Raw genomic sequence first — 15,124 nt, 5'->3', positions numbered from 1 at the left:
TTATGTCCCCATCGTATGTAAAAACAATCCCACTTCTTCACATGGGGGTGGGGTTAAGAACTGCGGTACAACATAAGTCATAAAATAAGGACACAACCCATGTCATGCCAAAAACTGCTTGAAATATAGTTTTTTTTATTTCTATGTCAAAACCCATCAGCAAATCAAACTTAATACAAAAAAAAATTGCTATCATTAACGATCTGACAACAAAATTGTAACTATGTATCCCTTGCGAATCACTCTAGTCAACGGTTTAGTTAACTTATTGGATGAGAGATACCCGCACGTATTAATCCTTTACAAGAATTTTACGATCTTTGACAAAAGGTTATTACACAATATATAAAACTGGTATATTTGGAATTTATAAAATATATTCCTGCTTGTGTGTCATACAGTACGGATATCCTTTCGTGATAAATGAGCTTGCAACATTTCTACTTTATTAAGTGATTGGATTTAGGAAGTTTAATCCATTTCGTGTTCCGACATCGCGTTTGAGACGAGTATTCACAAGATATCATTGGCATACATTGCTTTGTTACATCTTATATTCGTTACGTGTTACTCCTTGAAGCACATGTACGTCATATCGAAATTTGCAAAGGGTAATCAAGGAAACTAGGGTTATAGCGGTAATCAAAAGAATGTAATCCAGGGACAAAGACCAGACATGGAAAACAGACATACACAACAAAGAACATAAAGTAACTAAAATCATACATACAAAGTAACAAAAGTAAATGAGCAACTCGGACTCCACTAAAAACTGGGAGCATGGACCAGGTGCACCGGTAGGGTAAGCGTCCTCTGCTTTTCTAGAAACAAAGTTATATGATTGATATTTTGGGATGTAGACAGGTGAAAACGTTATTATCAAACAGTCATAATTTCGATCAATATCAGAATTCTGGATGTAATAGAGAAAAATAACTTCCTTCAAAATAGACAATGCATGTTAAATGCAGTTATATGTGTAACAATAAAAAACAAAGCAATGTTCACAGACCAGATGATACAAATGTGTTATCGAGTTAAACCATGGTAATACCAATATTAACAACTCGAACGTCACATGACATAGGCGAAGTCAAAAATAGATACAAAAACAACAAACAAAAACATATTTAAAGTTTAGAGAAATTTGACTTAAAACTAAATATATTGTAGAGCAAATTATAGTTCATTATGTATGCCATACGTTACTGTGAAATCGGTATTTTCTGAACGCTTGTACTAAAGATAACAGTATAAAATTCCTTCAAATCATTCGGGGGGAGGCCGGTTACCCGGTGCACTTCACGTCTTCCTTAATATACTGACAAAAATCATAAAATTTTATTTTTCACAAATTATGCCCCAAGAAATGATCATGCTTCGTTTCGCTTGGCCTTTCATTCTATTTACACCCCTCTTACTTACTCTGTCATAGGGCTGTGCTTTCATCGGACCTTGAATGATAGGTTTGTCTTTTTAACATAGAAGACTAACTCTTTTAGATGAATGCACAGCTTGTTCTGTCCCAAATGACTATATTTTTATGGAAAAAAATATATTTCAATTTTTTATGTTGTAGACAAAATGCAACTATTTGAAACTTAATATTTCAAATTAAGATGTTGACAAATCATCATTGCAAGCCTGAATTTTTTTTAAATATTGTATTGATTTAATTTCAAATCACATTATGGTACACTTTTCAATCATGTAAAAATGGCATGCTAAGATTGTACTTTTGTGGCGTGTACAATCAGGCTGAAATCATCACAAAAAAAAAGAATAATGGTGAAAATTAAAGGTATTGAGTGAGGACTCATGATATGTCGGCAAGTTTACACCCTTCCATATAACCAGAATGGATATAATAAATGTGTCAAAGAGGCAACTATCCGACCGGGATGAGAAATGTCAACTCAACGTATCATCAAAATTCGTTTAGGAGCCAAAAAAAGTAATGGTAAAAGTTTCAACCAGTAAAACTGAAATTTTAAAATCGGATCGGTTAAATTCCGGACATATTTTTTCGTCTAATGCTTCCGAGGTTTTCTCTTGTGAAACTAAAAAGGCTGGGGATTTCCGATTGCATATTGTATGGCAGATTGTATATCGATTTCTTTTACTTACTCGAGTTGCTAGATTTATATTCTTAATTCAGCAGGCAGATTGTTAATCGGATAATTTTGATTACTAAAGGGGATTGTTTTCCTTAACTCCTTAAAATCTTAAACATGCTTTCGAAACCTCACAAAAACAGATACATCTTTTATCCAAACATTGATCATCATTATGCTTGAAATTTTCTGAAGAATATGAAATAAGTATTTTTTTTCAAATTAATATATCCAAAAATAGATGAAATATACTTCTGTAGATCAGAATGGGTCTATATCCAAATATAGATGGAATATACCTCTGTAGATCAGAATGGAAAGGTTTGTTTTTTGTTTTTTGTTTTTTTTTTGCAGAAAAAAATATATTCCATACTTTCAAAATTTTGAACAACTTTCCGACGCAAAAGTTGTTTCGAAGTATATTATTATAATTGTTTTATAATTTAGTAGCAATATAGTTAGAATCTGTCTTTAGTTATGCTGAAGAATAAACAAACAAAACAAACAGAAATCAGAGAAAACTATTGACTTTAAGATTTATATTTCTCAAAATCGAGACTTATTGTGATGAAATACGTTTCTTATTTCCATAAAACCGACATTTTTTCAACCAATTCTAAAACCTTAAATGTCACAATGACATGAGTTTGAAAGGTATTACATTTACATTACGTAAATCCTAAATAACAAACATCAGAATATATGCACTGGTTAGATCAAGATAATAAATATCAGTCAACTCAATGCTTTAGAATTAATAAATCAAAAAGGAGATAAAGTTGAAATGTATACAAACTGTGTAGGTTCCCACACAAACATAAAAACGAAGCTTACATTCAAAAGACATATTTGATATTGCTACAAAAGAATAGTATTGGATTGAACATAAAAATCTATTCATCAGCTTTTACGATGTTGTCATTATATCATACTATCAATTCATCAATAGTTTTTTTTTCGATTTCTTTAATTGCTAAAAAGCAGACTTATTTTAAATTTATTGGGATGTTGACATTTGTAATATTCAGCAATTTCGTCAGGGTGTGGATCATCATTCCGATGATTGGAATAAGGCATGCTGCCATGCCTTCGTACACCGTATTACTAGATAGTCATAATGGCACGTCGGAATGGAAAAATCATCTTTATATATGAGCTGAAGTAAATTTATGTGTTATTTATCTTTTTTTTTCGATGTCCAGTATGGTCTTACGGGGGTAGATCTAGAGTAAGAGACATAATTCTTGAAATCGGTGAAATGCTTGTATCATATTCACTTTCACCAAAGCCTATCAAGCTTTCATCTGAAACAGAATGAAATCAGTCCAAGTTACATTGATGCTTACATGAGATTGACGTAAAATTGTAAATAAAAACGTTCCAATGATTTGGTAGAGTTATGTCCCTTACCCTAGGTCTACCTCCTTACAAAATGTCATTAAAACATTCAGGAACCGCTTCACGTTATTGTTCCTGTTTATAGACAATCTTATAACAAAAGTCACTTCCCAGCCTTTAACAATTAAATTCATCTCTGCCTTAAAAATCAGACAGAAGCTTGTGATTAGTGATTCACGTTTTTTTTTTACTCTCAAATATTTTTATTGGAAATCCTTCAGATGGCCTCATAGAAACTGCGGTCAGGTTTTCCGTATTATAGCCTGACAACCCTAGCATGTAAAACCATCTGGGGCACACAACCTAGTTATTCTGTGGACAGAGCTTCTAGCCCCCGGCTAGGTTTCTGAGCACTATTTAGTCGCCTTTCACGACAAGCTTAGCGCTGCTGCAGGCCTATTCTTTTAACACCCGGACCTGCACGGGGATATGTAGACTGGAAAATCATTTTTGTTCGGTGGGTTTTCAGCACCAAGTATTACCTCTATCTTAGGCAGTGTCTGAATTTTAGATGGACTGGTACATAAACAGTTTCATTGATTATCTTGAGATATGATGAAACCACCCCGTCCTGGTTTTTAGGCAGAACCATGCTTAAGTTGTGTTGGTCCGGGTCGAAATTAAAAGTAATCAATGTGTAAAGAACTCCATGCATATACAAACTAAGGAATCGTCATTACGGAATCGGGCCAGTAGTTATGGGATTAGCAAAAACAATTGAAGAGCAAGAATTTGAACAGTGACATCAAAGAACAAGAATCTGAACAGTGACATTAAAGAACAAGAATCTGATCAGTGACATCAAATCCAAATACATTACAAAAACGTGAAGACATGAAACAGCGACAATCTGCGTATATACTGTAAACGACAGAGTAGAATACAACTACATATAAAAATTTGACTAGACAGAAAAAAAAAAACGCCAAATACACTTCCGGTATGAATACCCTCAAAAAGCTGGAAATGACATCATGTGCTCAGGGAAAGTAATCCTATCCTGCTCTGCCAGCGATATCCGTCACATTGTAAGTAAGGAAAATATGGTAAGTGTCAAGTTCGATAGAAGCATTTATTTGGTTTTAGGGGAGTGGAAAAGTCGAATTTGTAGAAAGCTGTGGATTTATATATGAACAAATTATTCCAAAACGTTACCAAGAAGTAAGTCGAGAAAAAATTTAAAACAAAAGAAATTGCATTTCCTGATAATTAACTAGTTGATCTTTCATGTTCTTCAGGAACGCAACAAACAATTCTAAAAAAATGTTAAGATATAAAAATAAGAACTTGATCATATAAACCCCCCTAAAATTGGCAAAACATGGTTTGTCAGGGGTAGACTTTGGCGCTTTTAGGTTGAAACCTTAGTTTCTCGCTAATTTTACCACAAAAGATATCCACATTTCACCCTAATCTAAAATCCTGGATCCGCCCCTGATGATGTGGTAATTCTGCTAATTGTAGTTTTATTGATTGTTCAGAAACAGACATGGACTTTCCATATAAAAACTAGGTTGAAAATGTTTTTACCCAACTATATATAGATCAAAATGATAGGAGAAACAAAACTGATATTTTGGTAAAAAAAAATGTTATAAACATTATCAATTGAATAAAATGTTATGCTTGTAATACAATCCGAAGATCGAGATCTTTTATAATCAATGTTTACTTTCAGTTCCAAAATAATATTTACCCATGTGAAAATAAATTTTCAAAATTAATTTTGTGGCGAGAATATAAGTAAAAGAGAAATTCAATTGTTAAAGTATCGGTTGTTTCGTATGTGAACGTGACTTACGAGTTGTAGTTAAAAGGGACTAAATTGTTCAAAACACCTTATAAGAATAAATGTAAAAACGGTAATAAATAAAAGCACAGAAGATTCCGACGGAGGGAAACACTAGCACCAGACGAATGGCAAGCCAAGTATAACAACAAAAGAACTAAAGTACACAAACGACCAACGCAAAGCCTACTAAAATCCGTTTGTGACGTCAGCTCATTCGGGTGTGCAATTCATGTTGTCATATGATAAGGCTGCATATTTTGCCAAGCATGATAATCCACGATTATTTTCCAAACGCCATAGCAAAACCTATAATTTCTACGGATCATCACACTTAAATCAGTTTTGCTTTCTGGATACAAAACTTTCCCAAAGCTTTGACCACAATTAAGCAAGCGAATGTAACTAAGTGACATCCAAAAATCTGTAAATAAGGGTTATTTTTCCGATGAAACTTTTTATGTAGTACTCAAAGCGATGAATATCTAATTAGCTTAGATAGAACACGTCAAAACTCTGTATATTATGTATGACAAGATAGGGAAATGTATCAAACATCCTCGGTCGCTTAATTTAATTAGTAAGGTTATGTGCGAATAATCGTTTGGTAGCAATATTTTGGTTCATTGTATCAACTTCATTTGTCAATACCCATATGAACCAAATGGTGACAGAAAATGTTAATCAGCGTTGAAAAAAATATTCAATATTCACTAACTCGAAGAGGAACGCGCAATGACGACTTCCTTACTGTATTAAATATAGCTCGTTTCTATTTTTCAATTAAAATTTGTAAATAAAGTTACTATCTATTCCTTTCCTTTGCTTTTTTTCAGCTGAGTAGTCAACGTAGTCAACGTCCTCTTCTGCAAAACGTATTACATCCAATGTTTATTATCAGAGGTATCAGTGCTAGGACCAATACTGCTTCCACACTCTCCAAAGAAGAGATAGTGGAAAACCATAAATATGTGCTATCCTCTTTTGGTCTATCTACCAATGACGATTATTCTTTGGTCTATGTACTAGATTTCTTAAATCCACAAAAAAACGCTGTATCTGCAAAGGATAACACCAAACCTCCTTCAAAACTTTTAACTTCTAAACTTAAAGTTGTCAAAGAGAGTCTCTAGTCCTACCACAACACTTGTTACTCCCGTAGTGGTATTAATTCAATGTGAATCCTGACATTTCGAAAGATCTTCTGGAGACCCTCAATTCAAGATTATTATCAGAATACAATAGCATCAAAACCTATGATTTTTCTACTCTTTATACTTTTTTAAAATCATTATACATTACTGATACTAAAAAAAGACGATATACCTAGATATAAACATGTAGTTCTTGGTAGAGATTCCTCATACTTTTTTCGACAAACAGACGGCATTCCAATGGAAACAAATTGTGCTCCTTTACTTGCTGATCTATTCCTTAACTCTTATGCTGACTTTATAGCTGATTTGTTCCAAAAGAATGAACATCGTTTAGCTAGATCCATTAATTTCAGTTTTCGGTATATAGATGTTGTATTATCGTTAAACAATCGTTTCGAGGATTTGATACATAGTATCTACCCCAAAGAACTTGAGATAAAGGATACTACAGACACTGTGAAGTCAGCCTCATATCTTGACCTACACTTACCCTAACTACGCAGACTTTTTAAATCGCGCTAGACTTCTTACAATTAGGCTTCTGGAACAGGGTTATGTTAATACAACATTGAAGTCATCAATACAGAAAATTTATGGTCGCCATCATAAACTCGTGGATCGTTGCGGTGTATCCATTTGCACCAAGAAAACTAATTTGTTCAAAGGGATACGAAGAGTAATTATTCAACAGTTGCTGATGAAAGGCTACTCCGTTGAAATCGAACTTTGCAATATTTATTTAGAAACCACTGGAAAGGTACCTCTGCTGGTGATCACGAACTGCAGGAGTATACGAAGTCAACTATTTCGCTATACTTATGTATAATGTTGTTTTGGGGCCAGCCGCAGTCTGCACTGTGGTGTGAAGGTTTCCTTGTCATCCTTTATAGACCCATTGGTGGCCTTGAGCTGACATTTTTCAGAACGGTGGGGTTTTTGTCTCATATTCACCTTATCCATTCTCTCTATATTCATCATATATTATTTACCGACTAACGTACAATTCAAAATTTCTTAAACCCCGATTTCGTGTATTTAACATTTGGCTACAGCACACAGGAAACATTGCAACATATGTTTTCATATGTTTTAAAAACACTTTAAAAAAAAAAACATGTTTGTCATGTATGTTTCTCATATGTTTAGGACAATCATGAAACACATATGAAAAACAATTTAATTCATGAGAAACAAGTAAATAAAAAAAACCATATGATATTTATATGTTCAATACGATTTTATAAATGAAAACAGTAGAGTGTTCAAAGGATTTTTGAAAACGTATGATTTCATGTATATTTAAATGCACCAAAACATTTTACTGTACTGTTTCTATGTTGTAAAACATATAAAAACATATGAAGCAGTGTTACTCCTTTGACTTACTCTGGTAGAATTTAACAGGTATTGGATTTTGCTTCCCATTTCAATATTTTATTTCGAGTTTTTCTCCTGTATACAATTTACTCTTGAAATATGATCTTAATACGAATTTGGTTCTAATGCAGCTGATGAGATCGGTGTTACTTCTTGAAATACGTGTACTGAAATTTGTAATATTTATATTATTGATATTTTCAATCCACTGGAGACATTTATAAATTCCTTCAAGCTGAAAGGGAATGTAGTATTTAGGTTTGTTTATCTCATAGATATGATAGATGTAAAACATGTAATCTGTCGTTAATCCTGTTTTTAAAAAATAGCCACGACGGCCATGTTTCTTCTCCAGCAGCCTAAATCTATTCCACTGTTTATATAAATACCCAACACCAAGGATACTTGCTATCCAATAGTGTCATACCAAACGATTTCAGAGAGGATTATTAAATGAACAAACGGACGCAAAATACAGAAAATAGATTATATGGTTTTTTTGTCAAGAAAACAAAACATTGAAATAGTTCATAGAGTACGAAGTTCTCATAATGGTAATAAATGCGAATTTAACCTTTGACCTTAGAAGACCTGATAGACTGATAGTAGTCTGAAAGGAAATTGGCTTGTAATACGGACGGTAATACAAGAATCTTTGTTTAGTTTCGTTTCTTTTCAACATTAAATGTTAATAACTGGCGTCTTAAAGTTTTGTTAAATTATGAAAAAAATCCAAGTTGATGTCAAACATGATTTAAAAAAAATATCAATATATTCAACTTCGTCATCTGATATATATGGTTATTCTCTATATTTTTCTCTTCATGTGCAACTCGCATGATCAACGTAACTGGTTAATGATTTTAAACATTTGACCTATTGTATATAAAAACGTCATATATAGTGCATCAAACAATAATTCAATGTAAAGGATGGTTTTTCATCAGCAAAACAAACAAAAACTCTAAATCTATAGCTGTATATAATAAGTCAAAAAACGAATATCAATGCTTCTTAGTTAAAAGGGCATGTTACCCAATTTAGACATTGATTCAACATAAGTAGTAATGTAGCTAGTTAAAACGACTAATGGGGACAATCTCAATAGGTAGATAGATAGATAGATATGGTTATAACTGTATATAATTGAATATTGATAGTAGGATGAAAGTCAATTAGTTAATTCAATTAAAGACTGGAAATTAAATATAAAATGGTTTCATTGAAAAGGTAGCATATTGTCACGTGTGTGAGGTTAAAACTGACCATGAACAAAAAAAATAATATTTCATTGCTTAACACGCAATTGATAATGACAAGTACGTCGCGAGCATTGAACTGTAAAAGGGATGTCTCTCGGGTATCTTACAACCACTCAAGGGTGGAGCCCACCCTCCAAAAGGGCTTCTTTCTTTGATAAATACGTTAACGTTAGAATTGGAATAAAACTATTTCCATTTTTCATTTATTGCAATATTTATCTACTCCTTTTAGCAAGACCATAGTAAGGCAAAACTAAAAGGATGACGTGGCGTTTAAATTCCGAAAGAAAATGTTTTTGGTACTGATTTATTGGTTATGAACTTAGACCTCCGTTTCTTCACACGCTCAATTGTAAGTTTTTGACAGAGTTATCTGCCCTTGAAATGTTCATTTTCAGTGCATTTCAATGAAATTATGACTCAATTTACCAAATGATATGAAAAATCTTGTCTTTTCCCCTTGATTTTAAAATAAATATTATAATAAAAATATTAGTTATATACAAGAATTACTCATAACCATGTCTATCGAAAGAGGAAGCCAAATCCATCACCGAGAGTTCTACAATATGCAATGCAAGTAATGAAGCCCTTGATTCTAATGGTGCAAATGGTCAATTTAACTTTGATAATGATATGTTTTTCATACAATGTTTAACACACTGCCTGATTCTTATAGAGACTGACATTTAATTACACTATCGTGTACTTCTAATCATCTTAATAGTGGGCACAGATTTTATGGACATGACGTGAAGCTAAATGGGTTTATGTAAAATATATGACTCATCTCAAAAACACCCAGTTACCGGAGCAACAACTAATTTAAGATATAGCAATGAAAAAGCAAACATGTTGTCGAATAAATGTATTGAATGGTAGCGAAGTCATTGACAACTCAGTACATATATACTTAATGTTGATTTATAAGATACTTACCGTCAATGTCGACGTCTGTGACTTCCAACTGAGAAACGATTTGTAAATATTTGAAAAGACATGGAGTTTCTACAGATTAGTATCCCTTAGTTAACTTTTTGTATTGTTAATGCATGGAGTTACTTCTATAAGAATAAACACTGTACTTCACTTTTAGTAATGATAACGCTTTTAAATTTTAATATCAAATTTTACAAGTTTTTATGGTATGTTATTAACAGGAATACCTCTCAATAAACTTGTTTTCTTCTCAATCAAATAGATATTTATGATATCGTACTCAATACGAAAGTAAAATGATCCTGTATGTGATTCATCTAGCCAGAACGAAAAAAGTTCAATTACATCCCTCCCCAGACCAGGTAGATCCAGAGGACGTGCAGGGGGTTGTCACCCCCTTTTTACTGTGTCATTTACATATGTAATTTGACAAAAACTGACAAATAATGTCCCAACACTTTTCTGAGAAACCCCGGCTGGCACCCCTCAATTTCAAAGTGTGTGGCCCCGCGCTGCAGACTAAAAGTCAACACACTGTCAGAATGCAATGGTCTAAACTGGACGAACAAAATCGTATCATATAAAGACGATATCGTAATCGATATAAAGCTATGATGATAGGTGATGGATAAAATTTTGACAAAGAAATCGGTCACGAACATAAGTTACATAGCAAACTTTTTGCTGGCGATATACTCTACATAGAAATGTAAGAGAACTGTTACATTTAATTTTTGAAATTCGATTATTTCCGAGGTTGATCTACATCACTTAACAAAAAGTTACTAAAAATGACAATTTTATGAAGATATGAAATATGTACGCAATATGAAAAAGTTTTGAGTTCACGAAGTTTAACAAAAAGACCGATTTTATTTCGATCAAACTAGCAATTTCTCAAGATGTGTAAATTATTTAAATAATTATTTTAAACGTCTTACCTTATACTTTACATGTTTAGTCTCGCTACTGAACGAAACTGTGTGTCAATATTTGCTATATAGAAATTCCATATGAATTGAGAAACGCACTCCTTTCATGGCATATACTGATCGACCAGATACTGAAATATTGGCCTTTTATTAAAATTGCAAAATATTTTTGTTACTTTTATTAATTGATTTGAGCATTTCGTTTGTAATTTAAAGGACGATATTCGACCTAGATCTTTAGTGGGAATTGTTTGACTTTCATATTCAACCATAATACTTACCCTTGACAAAGTATGTCTTGAAGGAATTCTATGTAAACATTTTTTTAAAAAAGACTTGACGAGTTCATTGTTAGAATTGTAAAACTTTCCTTTCAAATCTTCGCTGGACGTGACTTTCATATTGTCAATGAGAGAAATATATAATATTTTGTGATGTTTTCATTTCATTATATTTATATTATTTTTAAGGTTTTCTAATATATAGGACAACTTTCGGTCCTTTGTCTCATTTTTTAAAAATCCAGTGTAAACATACCTGGTTCCTTATTTGCACTCAATTACGGAAGAAAGGTAATGATACTGAACCTTGTTTAAGGAGGTAGACCTAGGGTAAGGGACATAAGTCTTGAGATCGGTGATATGTTTGTATCATATTCAATTTCACCCAGAGCCTATCAAGCTTTCATTTGAAACAGAACGAAATTTGTCCAAGTTACTTTAATACATACACAAGTTTTATGTAAATTCCTGAATACAAACGTTCCAATAATTTGTAAGAGTTGTGTGCCTTATCTTAGGTCTACCTGTTTGATTTAACATACCTTAAGATACGAAACGTATTTCTGGACGAAATAGTTGACAAGAAAAAAAATAAATCTTTCAATAAAAAAATATAGGGGACAAGTCATGTAACGGTTCCAAACCAGGCGTAGACGCTGTCTATAACTTGTCGAATCCGGGGATTTATTTTTTCTGTAAAGAATGTTAACCTATGGATCAAGAAAAAAATTTCAGATTGTAAAAAGTTTTACTTAAAATTGAACTTGAAGTTCAACTCGATTTCTATCTTTAACTTAAACTCAATGTTCAATTAGAACTCTAAGTTAAAAACAAGTTGAAAATCCATAGGATTCTCAACTGCTTTTGTCTACCCGCCTTAAAAACTAGACTAACCCCACTGCTGATTTGTTGAAAATTAATGTTCTTTTATCTCGGTGATTCGAAAACATTGTCTTACAAAACTGGTTTAACCCCACCGTAGAGCGGCAGATTTGTTTGTCATTAATGTGGATTTGTGTCGTTTGTGTACTTTTCAGTTTGATTTTGAAGAATCAACATCGTTGTGTTACCATGAATTTGATTTCTTTTGTTGTCAGACCATTTCATAGCTTACCTAAAAGTCTGTTTACACTTGTTGAAGACCATTTAGTGATCTCTGAAAATATTTAATATTCTGGATTTAGGTTATAAATAAGCTGGTGCGTTTGTTTTGTTTTACCATATCCGTTCTTTTTTCCGTTATAATAACCTGTCCAGATTTATCTGACCGGCGTCCTTTCAATATTTTAAGTAAACTTTAACATTAGAAGATATAAACGAATTATAGTTCGATGTTGTTCCCTATATGGAGCCTAGTTCTAGTTCATGAATTTGGATTTGTATTCATGAATTGTGATCCAAATTTAGTTTGCATTTTAGTATTTTTACAGATTTAAGCATATTTGTTGTATTTTGATGAACTCAACCGACTTGTATGGCATATCGAAAATACCACAAAAGTTGGAATGCGTTCTATTTCTAGTAATTGATAAGGTCTAGTCTATAATTTGGTAACCATCTCAGCATTCAAATTGCACATCTTAATTTTCTTCAAAAGATATATATAATTACATGTATTTTCATAAGCAAACTATGGACTATGTGCCTTTCTAATACCTTGCAATGAACAATTTCAAAAGATTACATTTCACAACTTCTCACACATACTTACATTGACCATGACATTCAACATGTGACCAAATATTATTCGCCCAAGAACTTTTGGTATTTCTGTCCCTTTTCTACATTTATTTTTGTTATTAAACCAGATGAGTTTTAAACAGAGATACTCATCCAATACAAAATATAAGAGTGGACCCCCTCCGCCCCCCCCCCAAAAAAAATCATTAATTTTGTAATATTCTCCGTTTTACTTCATACAATGAACTTAGTCTTTTTCAAAGAGGTGCATTAAAAACCTATATGTATACTTAGTAACTGTATAATTAAAGATAAGACGGGATGAAATGGAGACACATTTTAAAAACAAAAGACATTCGATTCTACCGTCCCCTTTTAGAAAGAATCCCTAAGTGAAAAGGTTTACAAATCAATTCAAGTAATGTGAACCCTTCAACTTTAAAGATGCTTAGTTTAAAAGCAATCTCACCAAAAACTATCAAGAATCATTTTATTATTCAAACAAAAAATGAAGAGCTTTTATAGGAAAATCGATGTCTTTACTTAAATGTTTAAAATAAAACTCCTTGTTAAACAAACTTATAAAACTCTGCTTAAAAAAATATCTATTAATAAATTCCAATACAGAATCAAGATTTTAATTTGTAGCTATAGAAAATAATTCAATCATTTTCCTTCAAGTTTGTTAGTGCTACGAGAATTCTCAGGCATCGTGGACGAGGGCACAAAGAGGTTGTATATTGTAATTCAATTGTCCAAATCTGAATGGTTTTATCAAGTTGTCTCGGTTTATGTAAAGTGCAAGTTTTTGTAAAAATCGAGCAAAAATTGGGAAAAATCAGTAACGTGCATGTCAAAACAATTGCCTTTAAAAAAAAAGATAGCCGACGCATTCACTTTTATTATTTTTTTACTTATATTTTTTACATTTCATTCAGAAACAATATATGGCACGCAATTTCAATTTTCGATACAGTTTTTTTCCAACGCCACTAAGTTATCAGTATTTGGCCAAACGGGAAACAGAATTGCGATCAGGTGACTTACGTTTCCATGGCAGATCGTCTTTAAGGTCAAAGGATAAATAACGATTCTATACCGACTGTGTCGGAATGACACTGATCTGACAATATTATTAAGGATACTTTTTTTTCTTTTTTTCTTGAAAAGACCATTATTTGTACTCTGCATCATTGGATTTGCTAAAATGTTAGAAAAATAAGGTTTTGGACAGTTATCTGCCGTTGAAATGTTCATTTAACAGTGTATTTCAATGAAATTATAACTCAGTTGACAAAAGTGATGTATTTTTTCCTGGATTCTGATGGTGCAAATAGTCAATATAACCTTTGAAAATGGTGTGTTTTTTATACCATATTTCACCTACTGCCTGATTCCTACAGAGACTGACACTTAAGAGGCTTGAACCGAACACATACAAGAGTTTAAAACTATTATACAGTGTTCGAAAACACTAGAAGTTTTATTTATTCGCCTCTTTCCACTCCCGCTGATATTTATGGAAGAAAAATCATAAAAACAACAGGTTTTAAATTTGTTCAGGATGTTATTTAATTAACACAAATTGCTAATGATTTGTTGAGGCAGAAGTTTAAGGACATAATCGGTTTACATACAACACAAACTCAAGTCTTCATGTTGGGTAGAGAATTTTCCTTCCAGTCTGTGAATCAACAACAATTGGTGTACACATTGGGGAGTTCTCGTCTTGAAAAGATTGAATACTACTTTAAAATACTATTAAAACCTGATAAAACTCTAATTTTTAGCTTATCTTAATATCTATTAACAAATCCCAATACAGAATCCAAATTCAATTTGAAGCTCAAGACAGTCATTTTCATTCAAGATAGCTGGTGCTACAATCGAGAATTTATTAAATCAGGTTCTCAGGCATCGTGGTCGTGGGCACAAGAAATGCCAGTGAACATATTGTAAATGGTCTCGAATCTAGCTTATCAATTTGAGAAGCTTGAATGATTATACATGTATATAAACAGAACACTTAAAACTAACATACAGTGTTCGAAAACATTTTTTCTCCTTTTTCCCACTCCCGCTGATATGTATGGAAGAAAAATAATAAAAACAACAGGTTTTAAATTTGTTTGGTTAACGCAAGTTGCTAATGATTTTGTTGTAGAGGTGTAATGACGTAATAGGTTTATAAACGA

At 32.4% G+C, this 15,124-nt stretch overlaps 1 protein-coding gene across 5 annotated transcripts in view; it reads right to left on the bottom strand.

Moving 5' to 3' along the window:
• LOC148603106 (secretin receptor-like) overlaps positions 1–11,133 on the bottom strand; it is a 51,849-nt gene extending 40,716 nt beyond the window's left edge. For 2 of the 5 annotated variants that reach the window (XM_088552246.1, XM_088552247.1), the window contains exon 1: positions 10,978–11,098. The gene's annotated coding sequence lies outside the window, so the exon portion shown is untranslated. Of the gene's footprint in view, positions 1–10,036; positions 10,145–10,977 lie in introns of those variants that run through there. The other 3 variants (XM_088552245.1, XM_088552249.1, XM_088552248.1) reach the window with 3 other exon arrangements.
• Positions 11,134–15,124: the final 3,991 nt, after the last annotated feature.

Source organism: Perna viridis, chromosome 11 (genome assembly GCF_037379345.1).
Source record: "Perna viridis isolate PV_CMFRI_1.1 ecotype Kerala chromosome 11, ASM3737934v1, whole genome shotgun sequence".
Lineage (NCBI taxonomy): Eukaryota > Metazoa > Mollusca > Bivalvia > Mytilida > Mytilidae > Perna > Perna viridis.
Note: the sequence above shows the minus strand (reverse complement) of the source record. Positions and strands in the feature narration are given on the sequence as shown.